The following is a 14677-nucleotide window of genomic DNA, read 5'->3' as shown; positions in this document are numbered from 1 at the left end:
AAACGCCACGTTTTCAGCCCTGTGTGAGCAGCCCCATTGAAATAAATGGGAGCATTGTACAGCGTTTAGCGCCATGCTGGAAAAGCAGCGCAGAACACTGTACAAAAACGCCCGTGTGAGGGAGGCCTTGCTGTTAGGTTTCTTATATCTTTAATTTCTTTGTGAACTGACAGTTTTTTTGGAACTCTTGTAGCAGAAGCGTGTCGTTCTGCCAGATACATATTATAGCTATATACGCCAACGCAAGCATTTACAAAAATAGAGATGAGCGAGCGTACTCGGAAAAGCACTACTCGCTCGAGTAATTTGCTTTATCCGAGTATCGCTGTGCTCGTCCCTGAAGATTCGGGTGCCGCTGCGGCTGACAGGTGAGTCGCAGCGGGGAGCAGGGGAGAGCGGGCGGGAGAGAGGGAGAGAAAGATCTTACCTCCGTTCCTCCCCGCTCTCCCCTGCAGCTCCCCGCTCCGTGCCGGCACCCGAATCTTTAGACCCGAGCACAGCGATACTCGGATAAAGCCAATTACTCGAGCGAGTAGTGCTTTTCCGAGTACGCTCGCTCATCTCTATACGAAAACCATTATCACATAAAACCTGAGGCTGATACAGAAATTCTGAAAAGAGATCTGGATTCAGGGAAGAATCATCTTCCAGAAACAATGTGTTTTGTACTTGTAACAGAAAAATAGTTGTTTTTTTTTTGTAGACCAGTGAAATTATGTCTGTAATTATCAGCATTTTACAGTGAATGCTGCTAATGAGTTCATGCTAGTTTCTATCCCGCAGACATTTATCACTTATGTTCGTCATTCAATAGGATTTTTCAATGTGTCCGTAAAAAACATTGGCTGTCGTGATTTTTGCCTAAGTGTTCCACAAAAAAAGAAAAATTCCGGTTGGCCATCCTGCACGTAGCTGTATGCGTCCAGAAGCCACACTGACCACATTGAACTTACACACCCAATAACATGGATTGTTAGTGACCACACTGATGTAGGCGTATTCACCCACGCAATATGCAGTGAATAGAACCCATTGATTTCAATGGGTTCATTCACATACAAATATTTTTGAAACGCTGCGTAATTGCGCAGGAAAAATAACACATCTGGAACTTATTAGACTAATTAAAGGGGTTGTCCCGCGCCGAAACGTTTTTTTTTTTTTATAACAGCCCCCCCCCCCCCCCCGTTCGGCGCGAGACAAACCCAATGCAGGGACCTAAAAAAAAAATCCGCACAGCGCTTACCTGAATCCCCGCGCTCCGGTGACTTCTTACTTACCGGCTGAAGATGGCCGCCGGGATCTTCACCCTCGGTAGACCGCAGGGCTTCTGTGCGGTCCATTGCCGATTCCAGCCTCCTGATTGGCTGGAATCGGCACGTGACGGGGCGGAGCTACACGGAGCCGCTCTCCGGCACGAGCGGCCCCATTCAACACGGAGAAGACCGGACTGCGCAAGCGTGTCTAATCGGGCGATTAGACGCTGAAAATTAGACGGCACCATGGAGACGAGGACGCCAGCAACGGAACAGGTAAGTGAATAACTTCTGTATGGCTCATAATTAATGCACGATGTACATTACAAAGTGCATTAATATGGCCACACAGAAGTGTATAACCCCACTTGCTGCCGCGGGACAACCCCTTTAACCATTTTGTGTGAGCGAAAAAGCAAGAGTATATGTCTTTGAATGGATGAATTTGGTTGCGGATTCCGCTATTGCAATACGCCCGTGTGACCCCGGCCTTTCTCTGATATTTTGTCTACTACCTCCCCTGTCCATAGCCTCCTCTGAGCAGTGCATGATGGGAGGACGGGAATGGAAGCCCTGCGCTGTGCTGCTCATATGCAGATCAGTGTGCCGGAAGGTCCTGTCTGTCTGCCTCAGCCGTCTGTCTCTGTCTTTCTCAGTGAGAGGGAGGTTGGTGCTGGTAAGTTGCTGGACCTGTGAGCTGCGGCGCTGGCTGGGAGTTGTAGGTAACAGTCTGTTGTTGTGTCTATTGCGTATGTGATGCTTACAAACTTAGCGGCAGATTAGCGGCTGCACAGGACAGAGAAAAGGGTCCAGAGCGGCAAATAAGGGTGGTTACATGCGGGCGATAAAATCGCGTGATGTGAGAGGGAGTAAACAAGCAGAAACCAATGATTTACAATGGTTTCCTTCCCATCAGCGATGTTTTCACTGATGCAATGTTGCGAGAACAAAAAAAATCGCAGCATGCCCTATCTTTCTGTAATGCATAATTTATTTAGTTTTTATCTCCCATGTTTCCCTATGGAGCCTCCTTTTTAGCGCATCACAAAGCACAAAATTGCATTGTGATACGATTTTAACATGACAAAGTCCTAGTGTCTTTTGTGATAAAAAATTGCGCGATTTTAGTGTGGGTGGAAGCAAGCAACTTGAGATTATTAGAAGCGCCAAAATTGGGAAAAGAAATTTAAAACATTTATAATTTTTTTTCACATTTTCAAATGCAATATGTCAAATATGTGCAAACATACTATACACATTTTTGATGAGATATATATTTCCATCTGTTTACTTTCATCAGGAAGCACATTTGAAAAACTTTAGTTTTTTTAACCATTTAGGAGACTTATAAATTTAGCATTATATATTCAAATTTTGAGGAACATTTTGTTTTCCTGCACCAAGCCAAGATTGTAAAGGCCCCTAGGTGTCAGAATGATAGATACCCCCACAAACGACCCCATTTAAAAAAAATACACATCTTAATGTATTCGCTGAGAGGTGTCATGAGTATTTTGACCATACAGTTTTTTCTCAAAAGTTAATGCAATTTTGAGGGGAAAAAATAAAATTTCATATTTTGGCAAATATGTAGTTTTCACCCCTTCATGACATGGCCTATTTTGGGCTTAAGGACACAACAATTTTTGGCGGATTTTCTTCTCCGTTTATCAAAAGCCATAACTTTATTTTTCCATCGACGCAGCCGTGTAAGGGCTTGTTTTTTTGCGTGGCGAACTGTAGTTTTTATTGGCGTCATTTTTGGGTGCATTGACTATATTGTAAAACTTTTTTTTTTTTATGATAGCAGGGAGAGAAAACGCATGAATTCTGCCATAGATTAAAAAAATTTTTTTTTTACAGCGTTAATCATGCAGCATAAATGAGACATTCCATTTTTTCTGTGGACCGCTACGGTTACAACAATACCAAAATTCTTACATTTTTTTAGGTTTTTCCACTTTTCTGCAATAAAACCCCTTTTTTGGAAATCTTTTTTTTTTTTCTAAATCGCTGCATTCAAAGTCCTGTAACTTTTTTATTTTTTGATGTACGGAGCTCTGTGAGGGCTTATTTTTTGCGAGACGAGCTGTAGTTTTTACTGGTACCATTTTGGGGTACATACGGCTTTTTTGATCACTTTTATTGCGTTTTTAGTGAGACAAAATGCTAAAAATTAGAATTTTGCCTCAGTTCTTTAGCGGTTTTTTTTGCGTTTTTTTCCGTGCACAGTCAAAAGCATGTGTATCTTATTGTACGCGTTGTTACGGACGCGACAATACCAAATATGTGGGGTTTTAATTTTTTTTACCTTTTTTTGTGCTAATCTGAGAAAAAGCATAAAAAATGTTTTTTTTACTCTTTTTTTACATTTTTTAATTCATTTCTTTTAATCTTTTTTTTTTTTTTTTTTTACAACATTTGTGTCCCCCTGGGGGACTTTGACCACAGCCCTGATGATCGCTGTCATAAGGCATGGCAGAGCTACTGCTCTGCCATGCCTTATCGCTTATACAGCCGCGGGACGCAGGCTGTGACTGACAGCCGGCTCCCGCTGCGGAATAGTGCAGGATCATATGTGATCCCGCGCTATCCCCAGGACGTAAGTTTACGCCCTGTTGCGGGAAGTACCCCGCTGCCAGGACGTAAACTTACGCCCTGCAGCGGGAATGGGTTAAAGAGGGTTTTTTTTCTATAGTGCACATGAAAATGAGGATCTGCACCCCGAAATGGATCCCCCTGTTTGTCCTGTGTTCAGAAACATACCCATTGTGGCCCTAATCTCATGTCCTTATGCACAACGGGGCCCAAACCGAAAGGTGGCTTTCTGAACAGAGATTTTCCTTGAAGGCATTTCAGGCCCCATTACCCACTTGTAGAGCCCTTGAGCGGCCAAAACGATGGAGAACCCCCACAAATGACCCCATTTTGAAAACTAGACCCCTTAACAAATTCATCTAGGGGTGTACTGCGTATTTTTACCCCAATGAATCTGAGCAAAGCAGGAAGAAAAAAATTACGACTTCCATTTTTTTGGCAACTGTAATTTTAAAAACAGTTTTTTGAACAGCAGCACACGTGAATGAAGACTTGCTGAGGTCTCAAACAGAAGGCGCTTAACAAGCTGCTCCTGGAAATGCAGGAAGGCGAGCGTTCCCGGGGCTTCCTGTAAATTACATATTACAGGTAGCGATCTGAATAATGCCGGGCTCACACGGCCGTATGTGGAATCCGCTTGCGGAGGCCCGCAGCGTCTTCTAGCTGTGAACTCATATAATGTGCTGCATATAACTACATACTCACGCAGGCAATCATGCACAGTACACTTTTTCGTTTTGTTTCCATGCTGTCACTTAGCGTAGACATGAGTACCTGTAGCCCTTCCACAATGTAATTGCATATGGGCTGCAAATATATCCACAACCATAGAGAACACGGCTCTATGTCGTGGATTTCTGCAGTAAAATAGAACCTGCTGCGTTCTGTTTTCTGCTAGCGGTTTACGCAATTCTGACCCGCTAATGTGAGTGGAATTGTGTAATCCAATGCATTTGATTGCTCCACTTATTACCGTGGATCAAACACTTGTGGAATCCTCAATTCCTATCTGGTCCTTGGGTAATGGCATTCCCGTGACCAGGTTCCACTCAACAAGGCCTGCGGTCAATGCGCCAGGTGCTCAGCTACATTTGGTGGCTGGGAGATAGAAGATTTTAAATTTCCCGGGCCTCCCCAGCTCCTGCAGATTCGTCTGTCAGAATGCCGGTGGGCGCATGCGCAGAAACCGGGGGGCTGTGGAGGAAGATCGCGTCGGGGATAAATCAAGGGGCCTCCAGTAACAAGTTTTATCTCCCACCACCAATCGTATAAGCAGCTGACAGCCGAGTGAGCGACTATCATTCCTGTGCTTTACATAGGAGCATTAGTCATTCAAGTATTCAAGTGAATGGAGAAAGAGTGGGCCAGGAATCATTCCAGCCCATCCGCCTCTATTCACTGTAAACAGGCTGTCGCTCAAACATTGAGCAACTTATCTTAATATGGAGCGAGAAGCCGTTCCGCAGTCGTTCCTTTTCAGTGAGCTGTCTGCTAACATGTGTAACATGGGTCGACAGTCTCCCAAAATCGTGATTTCAACGATCATTCGGGTGACCAGGTAAATATGTCTTTAGACAATAGTAAGTAATTGAATTTTGCCTTCAATTATCTATATCCAACCTACTAATTAGAACATGGTGATACCTTCTTGAGCAATATCAATATCACTTCACTAACATCAATAGATTCATAAAAATACGGATTACAGAACTCACATTCCTTTTGTGACCAAGCCTCCTATACCTTTAAAGCCATCTTTCTATTTACCCCTTTGCAAAATATCGTAATCCGTAAATGGGGTTCAAGTGTCTCTTAGAGCACTCTCACAAGTGCATTCACAAAACGCCACATTCAAAGTCGCGGCATTTTACAGCGATTTACAGCTGCATTTTATAAAGCATGTCACAGCATTTCAGAGCATCTTTTAATGCACCCCATCATTGTGAAGGGGGATCAGGTGTGTTAAAAAAAAACGCAAAAATATACAAAAATAAAACAGACAGCGCTCAAAAATTGCGGTGTTAAAAATGCGGCTTTCGAGTGCATGTATGCAAGGCCCCATTAAAAATCGATGGGAGCGTAGCGCGATTAGCGTGGCACTCAGACCTCCGCGCTAATCGTGGTAAAAAGCGTCCGGTATTGGAGCGGCCTTACAGTTTGATCTCCCTAACACAATCGACGAGTGCTACAGCAGACCTGCAAATAAAGTCTGCCTTTCTGTATGCACACATACAGTCCTTGTCAGAGGCCGGCCTCACTTACGGTTCACCAACGATTCTACCAACCTCATCTCTTCCACCATGTTGTCTGGGGTCGGGAGCGCTACTCTCTCTGCTCCTCTCTGATCAGTCAGCCTTATCCAACAGCCGTTATAATCCTCCTTGCTCTGGATCCCAAACACCACAGCTAACTTCTTAGTCTTCAGTCCTGCTCCACTTTGCTCAGCATCACAGCAAAAATGGACTCTTTTACATTAGGACAAAAAACCAATCAATCGGTAGGGTCCAGAGAGCATTTCCAGTTCTGCTGCACTAAATTTTGGCTTACGCCATGGATTGGGTGCAATGTTTGGCGCATCTGGCCTAATAAATCTCTAGGGTAACATTAAACAATTGAGTGAGGATCAGAATATTAATTCTTACTATTTGTCAATTTGTTAGGAGTCCGAGTGTCCCTTCAGAGGATCTTGCACAGAATCATGTCACATAATATCACTGACCTCTGCTGGGAAGAATCCAGTCCTGTAGCTCGTCCCCTCCAGGCTGGGTATTCTGCACTTTTCCTCTAAGTGACATGATGAGCACTCTGACAACACTCGGAAATGCAAGATCTTGCATGACACAGTATGTGCAGGCCCCAGCGGTAGGAACTGCTACTATCAAGCATTTAAGGCGTATCCTGTTGATAGGTCATAAGTGTAATAGGAAGACCCCTTTAATATTAAAGGCCAATTGAGGGTGGAATGTATTACTAATGTCTATCAGTTGTCGGCAACCTGTGTCCTTCCAGCTGGGAGCTATGGTGTCACAACAGCTGGAGAGCCACAGGCAACAGACAACTGGTGTATATAACGTTACAGCATGCCAAAGGCAATTGTTATATACTTGTCAACTGAAGAGATGAGCTGTCATACAGGCTCTATCCGTGTCTATGGAGTATTCTCCCCTGCTTCTAGAGAATACTTCTGTACATGAAGGTGGATGGCACATGCCACGATTCGTCATAGATAGGGTCCCTCGTAGCAGCCAAAAACTATGCGGACAAGTGAACTTTCACTTACACAGTTTTAAAATCCAATGCTGATTGATAAGGGCGAGTAGAACCTGCAAAACTGTGCGGCCAGAGAATGGCCCTGCTACATAAGCGTGGAGGCATTTGGTGTAGTTATTTGAGTAATGTAATGCACTACAATTTGGACCTTGTTTGGCACTGTTGGAACTTTCTTACTTGGTTGGCACTGGCCTTCTGGGTAATAGCATCACAGAAGATGTTGTACAAATCCTAGTACAAAGATTCCCAAGATTCTCAAGAATTACATGACCAGCCTTATTAGAATGAATAGATAATAGAACAGCATGACATATATGCTACATAGGATATTTATAGGATACATAACCAGTTGTTGGGGAAGTGGCGCTGCAGTTAAAAGATAATACAGTAGAACCTCAACTAACGTCATTAATCCCTCCGGAGGCAATGGACTTTAGTAGAAATCAATGTTAGTTGAGGACATTATTTCCATAGGAATTAATGTAAATCCAATTAATTGGTTCTAGACGTTCCAAAAAACACACCAAACCCCATTTAATAGAGAATAACGTTGGTCTTTAATACCAAAAACAATAACAATACTGAATGAATATAAAACACAACTGTAAAGAATAAATTAACATTTAACAGGTTTTTGGACATTTAACATAGTGCTTTGACATAGGACTGCAGAGACATCATTATAGCAGTACGTATCACTGTGTTATCTGTGCTTTGACATAGGACTGCAGGGACATCATTAGCAGTATGTATCACTTTGTTCTCTGTGCTTTGACATAGGACTGCAGTATTTATGTGCAAACGTTTCTTTACTGTACTGTAACCATCTGTACAGTACTTACATTTTGCAGTACAGTGGGGATTCAGGAGGCAGGCAGCGTTCAGCCGGCACTTTGGGGATTCAGCTGCTGTACTGTGTCAGGAGGCAGGTAGACACAGCAACGTTCAGCCGGCACTGTGCACTATGGAGAGGGTAGGGGGAAGAGTAGGCACGCGCTGATGCTGGAGAAGCAGGAAGTGACCGGCATCAGCTGCGCGCCGGCTCACTGAGCGGCGCCCGGGGTCATGGAACGGTTGGCGCCCTTATCTGAGGAATGCAACTTTATTTGAGGGACCGCCGCTGTCCTGACACATTGACTTAAGTTGAAAACAGTGTTACTTAAGAGCAATGCTACTCAAGGGTTTACTGTACAACATACCCCCCACTGAAAACATGGTCAGTGAGAGTTGGAACCCCACCATATGACTTCAGAGTTTGGTTGATGACCTACAGTAAGACCAAATTCACACAAGTTTATTAAAAAAATCATCCGTGTTGTATTCATAAAAAAACATGTTCTTCTCATCCATGTAGTTACGTATGAAATCAGTATCTGGTCTCTATGTCCGTTTTTTACTTCTGTATTGCATTTCTTTTTCATATCAACAAAAAAAAAAACGAATCAGACTCCAAATTATTTTTCTGCATCTCTTAACAATGGATTCTGCTTTTTTTACACCCCCGATGACTTAAATGGGCAAGTCTCATCTGCAAATCCGACCAGAATAGTTCATGCTGTAACCTTTTTCATGCAATCATTATATTCATGTGAAAAAAAACTGATGTGTGAATTGTCATTACTTGACTACTATGGGTCTGTGTGCTGTCAGTCTAGTCTGTTGTAAACTTGGAAAGCAAAGGGGCTGAAAATAAGCTCCTGTGAATTAGTCCTTAATGCCTTCATGCCCCATAACGTGCAGTACTGTGTAAAAGTTTTAGGTAGGTGTGGAAAAAGCGCTGCAAAGTAAGAATTTTTTTCAGAAATGGAAAGCGTCTGATTGATTTTTTTTTCTTTTGCACAGGACAACAATCCCGAACATAAAGCCAGTGTTATTAAGAAATATCTTCAGGGTAAAGAAGAACAAGGAGTCCTGGAAATCATGATTTGGCCTCCACAAAGCCCTGATCTCAACATCATAAAGTCAGTCTGGTGTTACATAAAGAAAGAATGATGTGAGTAAGCTCACATCTACAGAAGATCCGTGGTTAGTTCTTCAAGATGTTTGCACCAACCTTCCTTCAAAAACAGTGTGCAAGTGTACCTAGAAGAATTGATGTTGTTCTGAAGGCAAATGATGGTCACATGGAATTTTGATTTCAATTTGCCTTTTGTTAATTGACCCAAAAAATTATCAACGCTTCTATTTTTGGAGGCATTCTGAAAAGTAAGGGATTTGCGTGAGATGCTGAACATGTATAACATGTATATGACACAGGCTCATACATATCGGCATGTGATTGACACCCTGATATAGCTGTCGCAATCCTCCTTGAAGCCCTGGATGCGAGGCATTTCCGCAGAGAAACAACCTCCCATCCCAGCGGGGTTGAAGGATTCGCCTGCAGTGGCTGTCACAGCCACAACAGGAGATGGTGTTCCTCTCCCTTTGTTTCCAATGGGGTCGGCGACAGCAGTGTCAGCACCATTGAAATCAATGGGACACGATCATGATCTTCTGCCACTTCTGTGACAGCAGTGGCAGGGGACTCTCCGAGATGAGGATTTTCTGGGGGGGGGGGGGGGGGGGAGGGGAGGCTTGAAATATAAGCCCTACCCTGATAATAATCAATAACTATAAAAAAAAAAAATAAGAATACATCACCTTAGTAGCGCTGTCATCTCCGGCGCGTCTTCTTGCAGGTCCCTGCACTCTTCTTCTGCTTCTCTTCTGGACGGGGATTGAAAATCCCCGCTCCTGAAAGCGCTACCTCTGATTGGTCACAGAATACAGCCAATCAGAGGCAGCACTTTCAGGAGACGGGGATTTTCATTTCCCGGCCAGAAGAGAAGCAGAAGAAGAATGCAGGGATCTGCAAGAAGACACGCTGGAGATGACAGCCCTACTAAGGTGATGTATTCTTCTTCTATTTTTACAGTTATGGATTATTTTCGGGGTAGGGCTTATATTTCAAGGCCCCCCCCCCATCTCCCCCCCGAAAATCCTTGTCGCGGGGAGTCCCCTGCCACAGCTGTTACAGGGTGGCAGAGGATCGCGACCCTCTCCCATTGATTTCAATGAGGCTGACACTGCTGCCGTCGACCCCATTGGAAACAATGGGCCAGATTGCAAAAAGAATAGACATGCTGCGATTTGTAGAGATCGCAGGATCACAAGATCACAGATGTGACGTTAGCTATAGGGAACCGTAGGATTCATAATCTTGTGATCTCTCACAGAAAACGCACGATTCCAACGCTGGTGTGAAGCCACCCTTCTATGTCATGATCAATGTTGATTGTGGCATGTAACTGGTTAACAGAGGGAGTGCACTCCCTGTGTGACGTCATCGGCCCTTCACCATCTATCACAACCAAATGCCTGACAATGACTTAGGGCTCATGTCCACGGGCAAAATGTGATTTAAAATCCGCAGCGGATCTCCCGCGCGCGGATCCGCACCCCATAGGGATGCATTGACCACCCGCGGGTAGATAAATACCCGCGGATCGTCAATAAAAGAGATTTAAAAAAAAATGGAGCATGAAAAAATCTGGACCATGCTCCATTTTCATGCGGGTCTCCCGCGGGGTCGGCTCCCGCGGGCTTCTATTGAAGCCTATGGAAGCCGTCCGGATCCGCGGGAGACCACAAATAGGAATTTAAAAGAATTACTCACCCGGAGCGGACCGCGAAGCTCTGCTCTTCCTCACGGCCGCATCTCCCTTGCTTCGGCTCGGCGGATGTGCCCGGCGCATGCGCGCGGCACGTCGACGACGTGCCGGCGACGTGCCGCCGGCGTCAGGAATTCATCCGCCGGCCGAAAATGAAGATCCGGCCGTGAGGAAGAGCCGCCCGCTACGGACAGGTAAATGCTTAAAATTGCTATTTTCAGCCCTCATGTCCGCGGGGCAGGAGGGACCCGCTGCAGATTCTACATGTAGAATCTGCAGCGGATCTGATTTTCCCCGTGGACATGAGGCCTTATGGGTCTGCCATGGCTTGTGATTTCAAAGATAAGAGATGATACACTGCGGTCCAGAAGTACTGCAGTGTATTATTTGAGTGATCATAGGACTGCAGGTTCCAGATCCCTACTGTGATAAAGAAAGCAAAATGGTCATAAACAAAATCCAATAAAAATAAATAAATAATACAAACTATTTTGCATAAGTTTCTGTTTTTTGTAAAAAAAAATGTGTTTGGAATCGCCGCATTCGTACCTGTACATTAAATTGAACAAACCTGTTATCCTGCATGTGAGCTATAAAAAAATGTATATATTATATCTACCCCAAAATGGTACCAAATATTTAAATAAAAATCCCCAAAACATCATTGCATCCTTAAAGGCGTTATCCCATCTCAGCATTTCATGGCTGACGTGGAAAACCGTAGATATTTCCCGACCACCTTGCTGCCTGTTCCGAAAACTCTCACTGAAGTAAATGGGAGTTAAATAAACAACATAGCACAGTGCGCTACTCTGTTTCTGTAACACGGGATATACCAAAATAGAGTAGCACACTGTGCTCCCATTCACTGCAGTGAGAGTTACAGAATCAGCGTAAGGCTGATGTTTTCGAGGAGGTGCTCAGTAAACACCATGAAATACTGAGACGTTCAGCTTCACTCAGACGTATTTGTGTGCATTATGCAGTGAATAGAACCAATTGATTTTAATGGGTTCATTCACATGTGCGTATTTTGCGCGCACATTTCGGTCATGCAAAATAAAAATGGGGTCATGCAAAAAAATGCAAAAGAAAAGGTTTATGTCCACGACCGTATTTTTACCGTGTATCACATTTGCGTTGCACGGATGCATCATACATGGTACATGGAGGCAATGAAAGTCCGTGGACTTTCATTGATCCATGCACACCGGCGTGTGGGCACTGTGTATCGATATACAAGAGAAATAAATCACAGCATGCTCTATTACTCTGCGTACCAAGCAGCGTGAACCCTGTACAGTTGTATGTGCTGCCCATGATACGCTGTCCATACGCAATACAAAAAAAAAAAAAATCACATTGCGCATGTCCGCGTTTGCATGTGATACACAGGCATACGCAGTCTGCAAAATGGGTAAATGCTGCGGGGATACCAGCAGTGTTTCACGCATATGCCCATGGGCATGAGACATTTCTGCGTATTTGCACATCAGAGGTTTCCATAGAAGTGAATGTGAACAATACACAAGGGGATGCGTAGAACACAGCATAATTCAACTGGAAGAAGAACACATCTGGAACACATTAGACTAATTAGCCATTTCAATCTGTGCATATTTGTGTCTCCCGCACAAATAAACAGAAAAAGTACAGTGAAATACCCCAATACGCGTGCAAAAAACCTTGTTCATAATGCAAAAACATTGCAATGAGGCGCGCGCAAAGCGCTTGTATGAAGCCGGCTTTAAGGGCTATTTCAGATGACCGTATATCGGCTCGGTTTTCACGCTGAGCCGATATACGGTGTCCTTGTCTGCAAGGGGTGTGGAGGGGGAGGGTGGAAGAGCTAGGAGCAGGAACTGAGCTCCCGCCCCTTCTCCGCCCCTCTCCACTATTTGCAATAGGAGAGGCAGGGCTAAGTGTCATTACTTAGCTCCGCCCCCGTCTCACCCTCTCCTATTGCAAATAGTAGAGAGGGGCGGAAAGGGGGCGGGAGCTCAGTTCCTGCTCCTGGCTCTTCCATCCCCCCCCCCCTGCAGACAAGGACACCGTATATCGGCTTGGCGTGAAAACCGAGCCGATATACGGTCGTCTAAGTAAACCCTAAGGATGTAGCAATCTTTTGGGATTTTCATCTCCACTGTTCTCAGTATTTCATGGCTGAGGTCGCGTCCTCAGGCCACCTACCCACTAGCAATATGGTTTCTTGCGATGCGAGTAAAAACGTATGATTATGAAGCCAATGGTTTTCAATGATTTCATACTCATTTGCGATTTTTACACTCAAGCCTCGCAGAGAAAAATCTGCGATATCGCTCATTGTTTTCATCTCCAGGGGGATGAAGGAATCCTCTACCATAGTTGTCACAGCTGTGGCAGAAGTCCGCGCTGCTATCCCATTGCTTTCAATGGGGCCGGCGCTGCTGTGGCCCCATTGAAAGCAGTGGGTTGCAGGCAACCCCCACAGCGATGATTTTCGTGAAACGGCTTGAAATATAAGCCCTTCCCTGAAAATCCTCTCTAGCTGAAAAAAAAAATTTCACCTAGAACAGCCGTCTCGCTCGTCTCTCCAGCCCCGGCCGTCATCTTCTGGAGGCTGGGGAATGAAAAATCCCCACCCCCAGAAAGCGCTGGTCTGATTGGCTGAGCGCTCAGCCAATCACAGGCAGTGCTCAGCCATTGAATGACAGCTGAGCGCTGCCTGTGATTGGTCACAGCGCATAGCCAATCACAGGCAGCATTCAGCCATTCAGACCAGCGCTTTCTGGGGGCGGGGATTTTTAAATCCCCGGCCTCCAGAAGACAAAAGACGACTACCAGGGCTGGAGAGAAGAAAATTTTCTTTTTACTGTTTTTTTTTTTTTTGTCAAGCCCTTACCCAAAAATCAAAATTATTTTTCTGCATCTCTTAACAATGGATTCTGCTTTTTCTTTTTTTACAACCCCAATGACTTAAGTGGGCAAGTCTCATAGGGATGTACTCCCTATGTTTTCAATGGGGCTGTCGCTGCTGCTGCCACCGTCCCCGCTTAAAGCAATGACCGATATCGCAGAGTTTTTTTAGCGCTGCGAGGCTTGCGTTTTCACTCGCTCTTGCATCGCAAGAAAACATATCTATAGTGGGTTGGCTCCCTAAGGGCACCTTAGCATGGCCCGTAAACATTGCAGAAGATTTTGCTGCCAAGATTCCGCAGCATTTATGCCCAATGTACCCGTGCGAGATCCGCAAATCAAGCTGCCTACAGCGATGCATTATCGTCCGCAGAACAGTAAACAGCATGTGAATGTGATTTCTTTTTTCCCAGCATGCGGATCGCAGGTGTGGAAAGGAATCGCAGCATTCTGCATTTTCATGTGGATCCCGCGCGGACGGCAATGGAAGCCGTTTCATCCGCGGATCGCCCGCAGCTGTGACTGTGAACAGGCCACGGATATTTGAGAGAGAAAAAGCACTGCGCATGCACCGGGTGTGTCAGCCAGCGCGCCTGGACACATCAAGAAAGAAGATCTGGCCGCGACGGACGGAAAATGTATTTTTCTCGCCATGTCCGTGGGCACGCACGGATTCCACTGCTGGGGTCTCATGGAAATCAACGCGAGCTGTGCCTGCAGTTACAAGTGCCGGTCACTACACAGAGGTCGGTGTGGAGACTTCCGCTCTGAGCTCTGTATAACTGTGGCAATGACAGCATGCGCCCGTTCAGCTGACCAGTCAGGGTTCCGAGCAACGGACCGCAGCTGATCAATTATTGATGATCTATCCTGAGAATAGGTCATCAGTGGTATTCTCCCTGGAAAATCACTTTAAAGGGGTTGTCCCGCGCCGAAACGGTTTTTTTTTTTTTTTCAACCCCCCCCCCCCCGTTCGGCGCGAGACAACCCCGATGCAGGGGTTAA

Source organism: Eleutherodactylus coqui, chromosome 13 (genome assembly GCF_035609145.1).
Source record: "Eleutherodactylus coqui strain aEleCoq1 chromosome 13, aEleCoq1.hap1, whole genome shotgun sequence".
NCBI lineage: Eukaryota > Metazoa > Chordata > Amphibia > Anura > Eleutherodactylidae > Eleutherodactylus > Eleutherodactylus coqui.
Note: the sequence above shows the minus strand (reverse complement) of the source record.